The sequence below is a fragment of the Pholcus phalangioides genome, unplaced genomic scaffold (genome assembly GCF_987345545.1).
Source record: "Pholcus phalangioides strain wild (caught in Gottingen) unplaced genomic scaffold, Ppha-v1.0 ptg000003l_1, whole genome shotgun sequence".
NCBI classification, from domain to species: Eukaryota; Metazoa; Arthropoda; class Arachnida; order Araneae; family Pholcidae; genus Pholcus; species Pholcus phalangioides.
The window spans coordinates 8,789,458-8,804,653 of record NW_028301596.1 but is presented as its reverse complement, the minus strand read 5'-3'; the positions used below and the strand labels follow the sequence as shown (position 1 = coordinate 8,804,653).

General features: G+C 32.8%; 1 protein-coding gene across 2 annotated transcripts in view; it reads right to left on the bottom strand.

Annotated features, from left to right (window-relative positions):
• LOC149088013 (sodium/potassium/calcium exchanger 2-like) overlaps positions 1 to 13,225 on the bottom strand; it is an 87,809-nt gene extending 74,584 nt beyond the window's left edge. For both annotated transcript variants that reach the window (XM_089243722.1, XM_089243730.1), the window contains exon 1: positions 12,905 to 13,225. The gene's annotated coding sequence lies outside the window, so the exon portion shown is untranslated. The remainder of the gene's footprint in view (positions 1 to 12,904) is intronic.
• Between the last annotated feature and the right edge of the window lie 1,971 nt (positions 13,226 to 15,196).

Sequence of the window (15,196 nt, the reverse complement as noted above, 5' to 3'; positions counted from 1 at the left end):
GGCCCCCAGGAGCCACGAAGAGGACACGACTAGGATACACTTTGAGAACTAATGATCTGAGTAATCTGGAAAGATACTGCGGATTGTTCAAGTGCTCAGTAAATGTATGTTTTTCGGGCTCACTTATGTCATCTGTAACTCTGCTGCAGGTAACTTAAATCATGTGGGACTGCACCGCGTGCCACCTAAGTGCTCTGGAACTGTGCCGTGAGTAAGTTATGTGAACCGTTGTAACAGGTGGAACTCACCGGTGCTGTGCCGTGGATCAGTCAAGTTATCTAGAAATACGATGTGATCCATTTAAATGGTATGGAAATGTAACTTTGCCCACTTGAGTAATCTGTAACTGTGTCACGAGTAACTTATGTGATTTCGAACTGTACCGCGTGCCCATAAGGGCTCTGGAACCAGTCACATGTCACTGAAAACGTGCTGCGGGTCGCTAAAGTGATCAGTAAATGCGACGTTAACCGTAGTTAAATTTTACAAAATTAGGTTTGAGTTCGCGGACCACATCAGATGATTCTGGGGGGGGGGGGTCACATTTGGCCCGCGGGCCATCGGTTGAACATATAAGGCTTTAAAGAATTTCGCACATTATTTGCGTTAGTTTGTGTGGACTTTAATATCTAACAGCCCGAATGTAGAAGTACCCTCGCAATAATCGTGGCGAATTCCGCGTACAACGATAGTATCGATTGATTTCCGCTATTTGCACTAGAGGAACTGTGATCAGTGAATTAAACTCCGCAGGGCTTATACGGTTGGAATCGCGCTCGTAACTGCCCAATCTTTCCCGAGAATTCGATATTAAATGGCCTGAAACCCTTCCTCTCTCTCTTTCTGTGTATAAATATGAAAAAAAAAGCGTTTCGTAGCAACTACGCGATACATTTAAACGCCGTTCGACCCCGAAAAAAAAACCATTTCCCCCATATTGCCGAAATGAATTAATGGAAATGCAAGATAATAACTATTAATGCTGGTTAAAAATTTACACTTAACTTAATACGCAGCCGATATGTATGTTGTGGTAAATGTGATAAAGTCGGTTATTATACATAATCACCGGTTGTTATGCAAAATCGTCGTCCATTTTGATAAGTCTGATAAATTTCCTTAAATTAATCACTTTTATCGACGATTATGCATAGTACCCAACCTCTGCGTCGTTGGTAAACATGATAAATCGTACTATACGATATACCATACATGGTAATTGATATATGCATGGGGTACGATAGTAAAATTTGTTATTCCTATATAGGGGTCCGACTGTATTCATCACATATACTACGCTCATTTGGATTTTTTTTCATACTTATCAAATTCACCAATTACACTAGGGTATTATGCACATTCATAGTTAAAGGAGATAAATTTCAAGAATTTATCAAATTTACCAACGATGCTTGGGTAATATGCATATCCGTCAGTAAAAGTGATAAATTTTTGAAACTCACCAAGACGATTGGTAAGTATGCATAATAACCGATTTATTACATTAAAAACCGGAAAAATAACCGAAATAAAAACGGTTTGCAGGGTTAGCATCGCTGCGACACGGTAATTTTTTTTACAGAAAAACCCTCAAAAAACAGCCGATAGGCGGCGCTGGTGCGAGCGAAAAAAAAGATGCCCATAAAATAATACAGATGTGGAATATATATATATATATATTTAAACTATATGAAAAATACAGCAACCCCATAAGAACCAATAAAAACCCAATAATTATGAAAAAATATGCATATACTGCCTATAAAAATTATGGTTGTCTCATCATAGTACGGATAGCTTCTCGATTTATCGCAACAGGTTCATCGTATTTCTTTTTAAACGTATCAGTTGTGTTCGAATTCACGACTCCCGGAGGTAGACTATTCCACCTATTCATAACCCTGTTAGAAAAAAAAAAACCTCTCAGTGGCGCACCACAACCTAGAATTGTTTCTTACCAATCGATACTGGTGTCCCCTTGTTGAAGCAGTTGATTGACGGTGTATTAATAACTCATGGTTCATTTTAATCATCGCGTTAAAAAATACAAACGCTTTGATCATATCTAAAAAAAAAATGATCGTTTGATCTTTGATCAGAAGCCCGTGTGTCATCAACAGCACTCGTGGCTCTTCTCTGCACCCCTTCTACCAAGTCTATGTCCCTCTGTAGGTATGGTCTCTAAAAGCTGGCGGCATACTCCAATCCAGGACGAACTAAGCCCCGGAAAAGTGGATCACTTTAGGAGAACGCGAAGAGATCTTTCTGAGGTTCCATTAGGGCGATTTTTAAATAATTTTCATTTTATTAAGGTGCATCAATAGGAAACTCCTAACATACAGTGTTATAAGTTACAATTAATATTCCGAATGCTAATATCAAAAAGCATTATAATGCAACAGACTATTGATTAGATTTAATCCATTTCTAATCCATATTTAGGGGGGATCATAAAAATATTAAAAAATACTACATACGTATACCGGGGACACTAAAACAAGATCATAAATAAGAAATCTCTCTCAATCGTATAATGATGTCATCTGCTATAAAAAAAAAAAATGAAGTAGCAGGGCCATGACGTCACACAGCACCTCCGAGACCACACCCCCGAGCCAAGGTGGCAAATGCAATATCAAAGAGATGAAGCAGCCCTTAGGCTACTGCATAGCTCTGGTAAAACTGAGAAATTTCTAGAAACAGAGTCCATATTTATCATAGTTTCCCAAACTTTGGGTTCCATGGCCCCCTTCTTAAGAATTTTTTTTTCTCTCATCGCCCCCTTCCCCTCAAGTGAGCCCATAAGATCCTATGTTATACCAGTAGCTTCTATCGCCCCTGGACCACTTCATCTCCCACCAGGGGGTGATATTGCCCACTTTGGGAAACACTGATCTATATCAAGAAATGTCACTTGACCACGGTTACGTTACGAGGATTCAACGAGTCAATTGCTGTATTTTTCAGTGAAATTATTTCAGAAGTCATTTCCGCACATTATAATAAAAATGGTTCAAAATCTTTATAATTGCATCCTTTCAGTTTGGAATCTTTATTGATAACTTTGTCCGTTTTCGAATGAATTTGAAGAGCAAAAAATACATTTCTGAATGTGAGTTCTAGAAATTTTGATGATTGATGGGGGGGGGGGGAATTCCTTGAATCTCTTGAAGGTTCATAGAAATTAAGTGCTAGAATATATGGCATTTCAGAAGATAACATGTTTCAAAAGTTTCTAAAGTTTATATGGATGGAAAAGCTCTAGCAATTGCGATACTTTAGAGAAACAAGTTCTAGCAATTGCGATACTTTAGAGAAACAAGCTCTAGCAATTGCGATACTTTAGAGAAACAAGCTTTAAGCATTTCAAATAATTAAACCAAGTTCTAAGCATTTCAAATAATTAAACCAAGTTCTAGGAATTTCAAATAATTAAACCAAGTTCTAGGAATTTCAAATAATTAAACCAAGTTCTAGGAATTTCAAGGGATCATGGAAGCAAATTTTTTTAAATTTTAAAAGTTTTGTGAAATAATATTTTCAAATTTTAAAAGTTTTGTGAAAAAATATTTTTGAATTTTAAAAGTTTTGTGAAACAATATTTTTAAAATGATAAAGATTTTCTGAAACCAAGCTCTAGAAATTTCAGAAGTTTATGCAAATCGAATACTAGAAACTAGGGAACTTCAAGAATTCGGTTTTAGTAATTTTTTCATAGAAATCAAACTCTAAAAACTAAAAACTAAGAAAAGCCGAGTATTTTTTAAACTCTTTGGTAACAAAAAAAGATTTAAAAAAATTAAATTCGCTAAAAATAGTATTAAAAACTATTTTATGAATATTTTATTTCATATGAATTTCAGAATTCGACAGTATATTGGATTTTTCAGATTCTTTATTGGACCCTAACAATAGCTTTCCTAAGTTCAATTTGCTCTGGACACTTTTGATACAATGACAAATCCAATGAAGTTCAAAAACAAAAAATAATTTTAGCCAATATTCAGGACCATCAAAGACATTTTCCATGGAAAATCAACGATGGCTGAATCAATGAAGACAAAGTGATCCCACGGACGCCTCATCAGCCTATAGCACAAGTACAAACTGCACCACCTCGCCGCTCACAAAGAAAAAAGAAACTGATCAACTACAAAGAAGACTGACTGATGGCACAAGACCAGTATAATGTCATGGAAATCGAACGATTTAAATTGAGGATGAAATCGATTATGAATTTTATCTGATTTATTATTGATTTCAATATGTGATTCAGGACTTTATACTCGAATTAAGATTTAATATGGAATATATAGGATTATATGTTTGATTTCCGATTGTGTACGTAGATTTGTGATCTCGCAATTGATTTTATATTTAGATTATGATTTCACACTTAGATTATGATTTTATAGTTGTTATGATTGTAATGTATATTTTGTAATGTATGCTTTTTTATGAATAAATTGTCAGAGGTATCCAGTTCGTGTGGACAATGAGCCGATATTGCCATATGGCGATGGAGGTATGGGTATCTTTCGGTTTGACGGTTGCTATGCATAATCACCGAGCATTTTGATGAATTTTTCTAAATTTATCACTTTTGGCGGTTATGCATAGCGTTGTTGGCAAACATGACTACTATAAATCGTACTATATCCATGCATGTATTGCATCATTATATAGGGTACGGTCGTAAATTTGTTTACCATTATATCGTGGTCCGACTATATTCATGACACATACTAGACTCAACTAGAATTTTTTTTTCATTTTATAAAATTCATCGATTAGACTAGAGTATAATCACAGATAAAGGTGATAAATTTCAAGTATTTATCAAATTTACCAACGACGCTTGGGTATTGTGCATATTCGTCAGTGCAAGTGATAAATTTGTCAAACTTATCAAGACCATTGGTAACTATGCATTGTAACCGGTTGTTATATATAATAACAGACTTACCACATTTAACGTAAGATATATATATATATATACACACACATATACGCATGTGCGTGTGTGCATGCAAAAATAGTATTAAAAATTACTCAGTATTTTATGAATTGTTTATTTCATGTGAATTTTTCAGAATTTAACAGTATATTGGATTTTTCAGATCCTTTATTGGACAACAACAATAGCTTTCCTAAGCTCAATTTATCCTGGCGGATACACACTCTTGACATAATGACAAATCCAACGAAGTTTGTAAAAACAAAAAAATAATTCTAGCCAATTTCCAAGACCATCAAATACATTTCCATAGAAAAAACAACGATTAAGACTTGTTTGGAAAGATATAAATCTACTTTTGATACATCTCAAATCCAATGTAATCACGATTACATGAAAAGAAAGCAAATAAACGACCGTTCTAATGAAGTGCATTGGTCAAGACATTATAGCTACACATCTACCGACATGGGCATCCTATTAATATATGTATATATATACGCATGTGTGTACGTGTATGCATGTAAGTCAATTGACTGGGTAAACGAATTACAAGAAGCCAATATCCCTTCCAACGTAGTAATTCCGGAGCCAATTGCTATCCGCTGTGAGGACGGACGAGAGCGATTCATTTTCCGGAATCGACCCGATAGGGTATCGATTACAGTGGAAAGGAGAAGTTGGCACGCACTTTAACATGGCAATCGTAAAACTTTGGCGTTACGGCAAAATGCGTGAGATTAGCTCTCAGTGAACGATCTCTCCTTTTTTCTAAAAACTTTGCGCATATATTTATTATTATTATTTTAAATTTATGGGCTTTGCCCTCCTTGGACATCATTTATATTTTCGAAAAGAAAAAAATTCTAAAAAATTTTCTTTTTTTTTATATTTTCTCCCCTCAAAAATTTATTACCAGTGTTTAAATGTAACCTTGTTGTGAATGTTTAGAGCAAATATAAATCACTAAAAGCCGTTAATATTCTTACGGTATCTTTTTTTATGCGTGGAAAAAGTCTCTCTGAAAATGTTCTTATGTCTTTCAAACACATAAATATATTTTGGAAGTATTATTTTTCTTTTGAAAATGGGTTTCTACAACTTTTTTTGGCATTTTTATGTGAACTTGGAAATACTAAAATATATTTAACCCCCCGAAATAAATTTTTTAAAGTTGAATGGGAATTTTATTCACCAATATACTTCAAGTAACCATTTTTATTTATGCGCTTAGATAAATTTGTTTATACAGGGTGTCCCTGAACAAATTTGCTAAACTTTAAGGCGAGGTGAAATATACATTTTTTTTATAGCAATGTGGGATCGGAAATGACAAGTGATGGCGCAAAAAACACGAAAAATGCTGAGAAAATGAAAAACTTTCAGTTGGCTACTGCTCGTGAAACACAGGCATCTTCGAAAGGGCACGCCAATCACTTGCTAGACTCTGCCAGGCCTGTATCCATGTTGGTGGCACATTTAAGCACTTACTGTAATTATTAATGCAAATAAAAAGCTTTTTCCATTTCCTTAGTGGATTTCGTGTTTTTGCCAACACTTTTCATTTTTGACCCCACATTGCTACACAAAAAAAACCTTCTTTATAGTGTATCTTACCTACTCTTAAAGTTTGGCTCATGAGTTTAGGGCCACCCTGTATTGAGTATCTATAATATACGTTATCATACTGTTAATTTATATGATTTTTAATAAAAGAAGATAAAATTAGCGGAACATGAAGTATAATAGTAATTTTATTAAAGTAACAATCTACTCACAGATTAATTTGTAAATGATATTGCTATATTAAACGGCAAGTTTGGTAATGCATGGGAGACATATTAATGCATGAAGTTAATGATCATTCAGTGAACTCATTATGTATGATTTATTCTTTTTTATTTTAAGTTCACAGGCTCTATATATCCTCGGATATCATTTATATTTTCCTCAGAGAAAATTCGAGAACAATCTTTTTCTTCAAAAACGTTTTTTTTCTCTCCCTAAAAAATTTATTACCAGTGTTTAAATGTGTAACCTTGTTGTGAATGTTTAGAGCAAATATAAATCACTAGAAGCCGTTAATATTCTTACAGCATTTTCTTTTATGAGGGGGGAAAAGTCTATCTGAAATGATCTTATGTCTTTCAAACACATAAATATATCTTGGAAGTATTGTTTCTTTTGAAAATGGTTTCTGGAAATTTTTTTTTTGTTTTTTACATTTTTATGTGGACATAGAAATTCCACAATAAATTTTGTTTTATGGGAGAATGGAAACTTTGTTCAACAATACTAGTAACCATTTTTCTCGTTGCCTTTCGATAAGCTTGCTTATATTGAACATAAATAATACACGTCATTATGCTGTTAATTTGGGATTTTGCTATGAATTTCATACTGGAAAAAGATACTAAAAATAGAAGTAAATTAAGTATAACACCATTTTATTTAAATAATAATCTAGTCTCATGGGTGATTTTTTTTAATGGTATTACTACATTAATTGACTGCTTTGGTAATGGACAGCTTTGGCATGGGATACATATTGAAAAATTAATGGCCATTCAGGGAAATACTTTATGTATGATTTATTGTTATTATTTAAAATTTATAGTCTTTACTCTCGGATATCATTTATATTTTCTCAGCGAATATTCAAGAATATTTTCTTTCTTTATATAAAAAACGTACTTTTCTTTTCTCTCCTTTAAAAATTTATTACCAGTGTTTGAATGTTATCTTGTTGTGAATGTTTAGACCAAATATAAATCACTAGAAGCCGTTAATATTCTTACAGTATCTTTTTTACGCGTGGTAAAAGTCTTTCTGAAATGTTCTTATGCCTTTCAAACACATAACTATATTCTGGAAGCACTATTTCTTTTAAAAATTGTTTCTACAAATTTTTTTGGCATTTTTATGTGAATTTAGAAATTATACAATAAATTCAACTTAGAAATAAATTTTGTTTTTCGGTTGTATGAAAACTTTATTCAACAATACTTCAAGTAACAATTTTCTTCTTTGTCTTTTCATAGTTTCATATATTAGTTTAAAACATGAAATCTCTGCAATAAATTATTATATTTCATATATATATATATATATATTGAGTATTATCTACGTAATTATATTATTAATTTTTACGTATTTTCGTGCAATGAATTTCATACTAAAAAAAAAACGAAAAATAAAAGCACATCAAGTAAAAATTTTATTCAAGTATAATTTAGACACATAAATGATTTTTCTAAATGCTACTAATATATTAAACGAGAAATTTGTTTATTGATAGGATATATTTTATACGTTAATAAATATAATATAGGGCTCTCTCATATAATCAAATATGAAGTTACAATGGAATTTAACCTATATTATATTTGAAAATTTTTTGACTTTCCTAGTTATTATTTTTTTTAATTGTTATTGTTGACTGAATTATCCTTCATGTCTTTTTTTTATCTTTCTACTGCTAGTGAAATTTATACGGTTATAATTGTTCTTATCGTGCTGATTAAAACTGTTTTTATAATAATAACAATAATAAATTATTTTCCAATTCAAGACATTTAGTCATTTAATTTGAGCAAAATAAAAACATACATGGAGCAGGCACAAAATCCATCTGGAAATCTGATTAATGTACCATTTACATAAATTAATAAAATTAAATATATCAATATCAATCAATTAAATGGACATGAGATAAAACGAATAAAATATCATCACTAAAAGTGAATTTTAAGTAATTTTAACCGATTTCTGATTCAGTATTGATGAATAACTATTGAACTTGATCATTTTATGATTATTGAATATCATATAATCAACTAGAACCAGATTTATGGCACACACACCCTTTAATAATTCTTACTTCATCTCCATTCAAAATAATTTGGAGTAAAATCTCAATTTTTAGAATTCTCTGTTTTGTTATTATTTTATATCATATGACAGTTCCAATCACAGCTTAAAAGTGGGAAAAAATGTATATTTGAATTTGATTAAAAATTTAAATAAATATTAACTGTTATGAAAAACCGTTAGGGTCAAAAATTTGGATTAATTTTATCGTTATTATTAATTTTACATGAAAAAAGAAACCAAAAAATGTCGAAAATGAACTCCATGTTGAGAAATGAATTTTGAAAAAGTAAAACAAAAATTAAATAAATTTTCTTAAAACACCAAGGATTTTAAAAGCATTATGGCACTCATTTAAAAGTGCATAACTACGGAGGACATCAGCACGAGTGCTTTTGTAATTATCCTGAGATAATTAATTATTTTTGAACTTTGCTCGACATTCAGTTTGACGTCGACTTACGAATAGTTTCTCCCTCTCATATGCAAATATTTACGGCATATTTTCATTACTTGGAAGGATAAATCCAAGCTGAAGTTGGAGAAACGTCAAATTCTCATTCCGACGGAAACAATTTCATGATTGATAACCGTCATTATTGAACTCTTAATTTTATAATTAATAAGTTTTCAAAGGGGGGAAGAAAATGCGCATGGCTATTTCCATCCTATATCAGAATGAAAATTAATAACACGTTTCTTCAACACTGTTTTTGTACAGTGGCGTAATTCACGGCAAAGTCGAGATTCAGACCACGCCTTATGAATACAAAATGATTGGAGACAAAAACCTTTTAGTAATTACTCAGGGATATTTTGCTTTTGTTATTATATGTCCATGGCCGTGACAAAAATACTAATTGACCGAAAGATGATGGACTCTCTGTCTAAAATAAAAACAAAGCGAGTTATTTCTGTTCTAGGATTTCATCCATTACACGTTCACGAAACGGGAAACGCAAAACCAAATAATTTAATGCTTTTATTTTACGGACAAAAAAAAATATTTTATGAATCTTCTACGTGAATGAAATAAGAACCTATCATTTCCCTCCCATAACGTAAGATGTAAGTTGTTTACACCGCACTAATGGTGTATGTGACAAGAAACAAGCATGTAGGTATTCTGACTACGCATTAGTTGCTTTACAGTATTTCAAGAAAGATATCTATGTTATGGTTAAAATTTGATACATCGGTTATAATACATAATAAACGGTTATTATACATACTTACCAATTGTTTTGGTAAGTTTGATAAATTTATCACCGGTGAATATACATAATACACCCATGCACGGTTGGTAAATTTGATTAATACTAAAAAAAATAATATTTTACCGGACAATATGCATGATACCAAAGTTCTATTGGTTGGTAAATTTAATAAATACTTGACATTTATCGCTTTTATCTGTGATTATGCAAAATATCCTAGTGTAGTTGTTGAATTGGAGAAGTATGGGAAAAAGAATCTAAATGAGTCTAGTATGTGTGATGAATATAGTTGATGAACCCGATTCTCACGATAACAAATTTTACGATCGTACCCCGATATAATGGTACGATGCATGTATGAACTAGTCATGTAGTACGATTTATCATATGTACCAATGATGCGACGCTTGGGTATTATGCATAATCGCCGGAGAAAGTGATTATTTTTCTAGTACTTATTGAATTCAACAACGACGCTTGGGTACTATGCGTGATCGCAGGTAAACAAAAATTTTATAAATACTTGATATTTATGCCCTTAATCTAATTTGACTATGCATAAAGCCTAATGTAATTAGTGAATTTGATAAATATGAAAAAAATGCAAATGAGTTTAGTATATGTGATGAATATAAGTCGGACCTCTATATAACGGTAACAAATTTTACGATCATGCTCCGATATAATGATACAGTGCATACATGAATTATGACACAAGAAACATTTATCACGTTTACCAATGGCGCGACGCTTTGTTATTATGCATAATCACCAGCAAAAGTGATAATTTTTTTAGTACTTATTAAATCTACCAACGGCGCTTGGGTACTATGCATTAACTAAGTGATAAGTTTAGGCAAATTTATAAAACTTACGAAAACGCTCTGCGATTATGCATAGTAACCAGATTTACCACATTTACCGGAGTGACATCTATATTATTCTGCTTTATAGGCAATTACACTATGTATGTGTTTTATTTTTTTTTAAGCTTTAAAGCTGAAAAGTTTTCATTATTATTAAAGAATAATTGACATCTTTATATTTTCAATGAAGCATTGTTTGAGGCACACTTTGAGGCACACCGGGGCACTTAAAAGTCCTGTGAGGTACTGATTGGGAACTATAACTCTTTTTTGATTGTTTTTAATTTACTTGTTTTCACAAAATTTGTCGTGGGTTATCCCGCTGAAATAGTTCATGATTGTCGTAGTTTGAAGCTCACATTCCTGATCTTAATACCGATTAATCTCCCGGAATTAAATTTTATCTGTGGCATTTCAACATGTTGGGGAATCCATTACAATTTTCTGCCAGCAATTATAATCTATCATGTGAAATATTTTTCAAAAATAATTTTTGCATTCCCACTGGTTTAAGCAACCACTTTGTCAACAAACGTATCACAAAACACTGTTATCTATTGAATACCTCCGTTGTTGTTTACAAAACACTTCCATTGTTGTCTAAAGAATGCATCAATTGTCTACGTAACGTCTCAAACCGATTTTTGTCTACAGAATATCTCAAACCAATTATTATTATATGTCTGCATAATATCTAGAAATATTGTTATATACAGAGTTGTCTGAAATATTGTTGTCTTAAGAAAATTGAAAAACCATTTTTGTTTATTCAAAATCTCAGAAATATTGCTGCATACGAAAATACTTCTATTTTAGTCAAAAATAACACATCAAATTGATTTTCGTCTGCGAAACATCTCAAACCGTTTTTATCTACAGAACACCTCAAACGATTTTCGTCTACGGAACATTTTAAACCCATTTTTGTCTACAGAACATCTCAAACGATTTTGGTCTAGAGAACACACCGAACCGATTTTTGTCTATAGAACACCTCAAACAGATTTTTGTAAAAAGAACATTTCAAACCGATTCATATTTGTCCACAGAACATCTCAAACAGATTTTTGTAAACAGAACATCTCAAACCAATTTTTGTCTGCAGAACATCTCGAACAGATTTTTAATAGAATATGTGAAAATATTGTTGCCTTCAGAATATCACTAAACTTGGTTTTCCATGGAATATCTCCAAACCATGTTTGTTTATAAAATATTTCAAAATATTGTTATCCACGGAATATGTGACTACTATGGTTGTCTGCAGAAAAACTCATATTCACTATTGTTCACACAATATCTACAAAATAATGTTGTCTACAGAAAATCACAGAACTATTGTTGTCAATATCATTACACTATAGGGTATCGGAAATATTTTTAGCCTTCAGAATATCTCGATATATTGTTGTTTACAGAAAATCTCAAAACAATTGTTGTCTACAGAATATGTCACAAATATTTTTATTTACAGAATACCTCAATAATGTTTTTATACACAGAATATCTTTAAAACATTAATGTCATCAGACTATCTATAAAGTAATGTCTATAGAACATCAGCGTATCTCAATATCATCTACACTACATTATACTTCAAAAACCATTGTTTACAAAATATCTAAAAAAATTGTCACCCCCGGAATAATTGGACTGCTATTGCTGTTTACAGAAAATCTCAAATTAATTATTATCCACACAATATTTAGAAAATAATGTTGTCTACTACATAATAACTACCAAATAATGTTGTCTACAGAAAATCTCAAAACAACTGTTGCCTACAGAATATTTTTATCTACATAATACCTCAAAAATGTTCAACAAATCATAATCAATATAAATTTAAGAATTGATTCATTGAACTATAATTAAATAAATATTTATTTTTTTTATTTATGGTTGATTGTTATTAACACTATCAAAAACTACACTATTTGCAAGAACAACAATACTTTTTCGGTACTTACAAAATATAATGTATATTGACTCACCTATAAGAGAATTCAGCGTTGTGTCCACCTTAGATGACGGTGACGATGTCCAAAGTTATATTTAAGGGTACGAGTACTGGTACATGCGATAAAAGCTGGAAATGATAATTCACTCTTATTCATCGTAGGGCACTTTTTTCGATAGTATTCAAATTAGTTTTTCGAAAAAAACAGGAAAATTGAATAAATGAAACGGGAAAAGTCCGAGCGGTCATAGGCCTTCCGGTTTCGTCGAAAAGTACCGTCCGACCGACTGACCGACGCGGTTACTGCTAGACAGTAACGTAATATTATTTCTCCGAGTAGCTACGCCGCTGAAGGTTTTTTTTTTTTCCTCCCACCGACTGGAGAGAAAGGGAACGAAAAACCGTGCTTGTGGTACGTCGCCAAATGCATCGCCAAAAATTTGATCGAAATGTCGCCAACGAACCATTCTCTTTTCGTCATTCCGAAGAGAAAATGAAAATAAGAGTAAATTATATAAATTCGAATTTTTTGAGTGCATTTGAGAAATACTGATTAACACTTAAAAATACGGTGAAATCCCCCCCCCCCCTATTTTGTGCACAACGGTGGGACAAAACAATTTGTCTGTAAAAGTTGACCGTAGAAAAGGGTTCCTATCGAAGAATTCCAAATTATTATTTGGCTGCAATTGTTATATAGGGTGATTACTTAATTCCCCTTTGCCGCATTTTACTGGCGAAACGTGGACCCTAAAAGCATACTTCCAATAAGATAAAAAATTATCCAAATAACGTGCAGAATTCAGATATACGTCATTCATGTTGCAGGGGGGTTGTGTAGTTATTAAAATAAAAAAATAATAACTTTTTTATATTCACACCCTATCCTCAAATACCCAATTAAAACGTTGTTGCTCTTTCTCTACTGAGGCCAGCGAAGAAAATTACACGTTTCTAAGTGCAATATTCGCTGAGATATTACAATTCAAAAATCGGGGTTAAGTTGGGAAAGAACAGCATAAAAAAAGCGTTGCTCGTTAGTTTTTTTCTGCTCTTTCCCAACTTTGCTCCAATTTTTTAATTTAAATATTTCGGCGAATACTGCATTTGTACAAACGTGGAAGTTTTTTTTTTGTGGCCTCCAGGAAAGACAGAGCAACACCTTTCTAATTGGGTTTAGGGGACACGGTGTACGTATAAAAAAAGTACATTTTTTATTTTATTTTAATAGCTATACAACCCCTTGCAACACGAATGATAGTAAAAACATACATCGGTTTATAATGTAGTTAAGTTAAAAACCGAAGAGACAGAAGACATTTAACTACTTTCGTCGTGGCAAAAATATTTTTCCTCTTGAGACGGAGGGGGACCAGCAACTGTGCGCCGCTTACTAAGTCAAAGCAGAAGAGATAAAGGTCTACCAAAACAAACTTCCACGTGTAAAGAATGTTTTTTCTACATAGACAGAAGGACTACAGGCCCAGCCACTGTCAGAATCCCAAAAAACAAAATCAAAGCCCTAGATACGGAAAGGCCCTATCTAATTTCAGTATACCAAAAACGGAACAGAAACAGAAGCCGGAAGGAAGATAGTCTCTTCCACGTACTAACTAACTTCCACTAACGAAGAGCATTTTTCCTTAGGAGTGGAAGGAGTCCAGTGACTGCCGGTGTGCCTCAGACAAGTTGAAAGGTGAAAGGAGGGAGGGACCATTAACAAATTTCTCCGTGATATATTTCTGCTATGGAGAATGGGGGGGGGGGGCGAGGCAGCAACTGTCATCGAGTCGAAAAATAATTCAAACACGAAGGGATGGAGGGTCCCAGGCAAATTTCTCAGTTTCTAAACATTTTTCCTACGAAGACGAAAGGAAACCAGCAGCTGCAGGCGTGCCGAAAACAAATTCAAAGTCATTTTCTCTACTGAAACTCATTTTCTCTACATAACAAAATTTCGCGTGCAAAAGGCATTTTTACTACGAAGACAGAAGGGTTAAGCAACAGTCAATGTGCCAAAAACAAATTCGAAGTAAAAGAAAACGGAGAGTCCCTAATATGTACTTCCATGGTACGAAAACATTTTTTTCGGAAGGGGCCAAGCAACTATCATCGTCGTGCCGAAAACAAATTCAAAGTTGAAGAGATGGAGGGAAACCATTTACAAATTTATGCGAGCTGAAAACATTCTTCCTATGGAGACGGAGAAGGCCCAGCAACTGTCGTCGCGCCGAAAATAAATTCCGATCGGAAAGGACGGAGAGTCCTGAACCTATTTCCACGTCCGAAAAATTTTTCTTCCACAGAGATGGAGGGGACCCAGCTA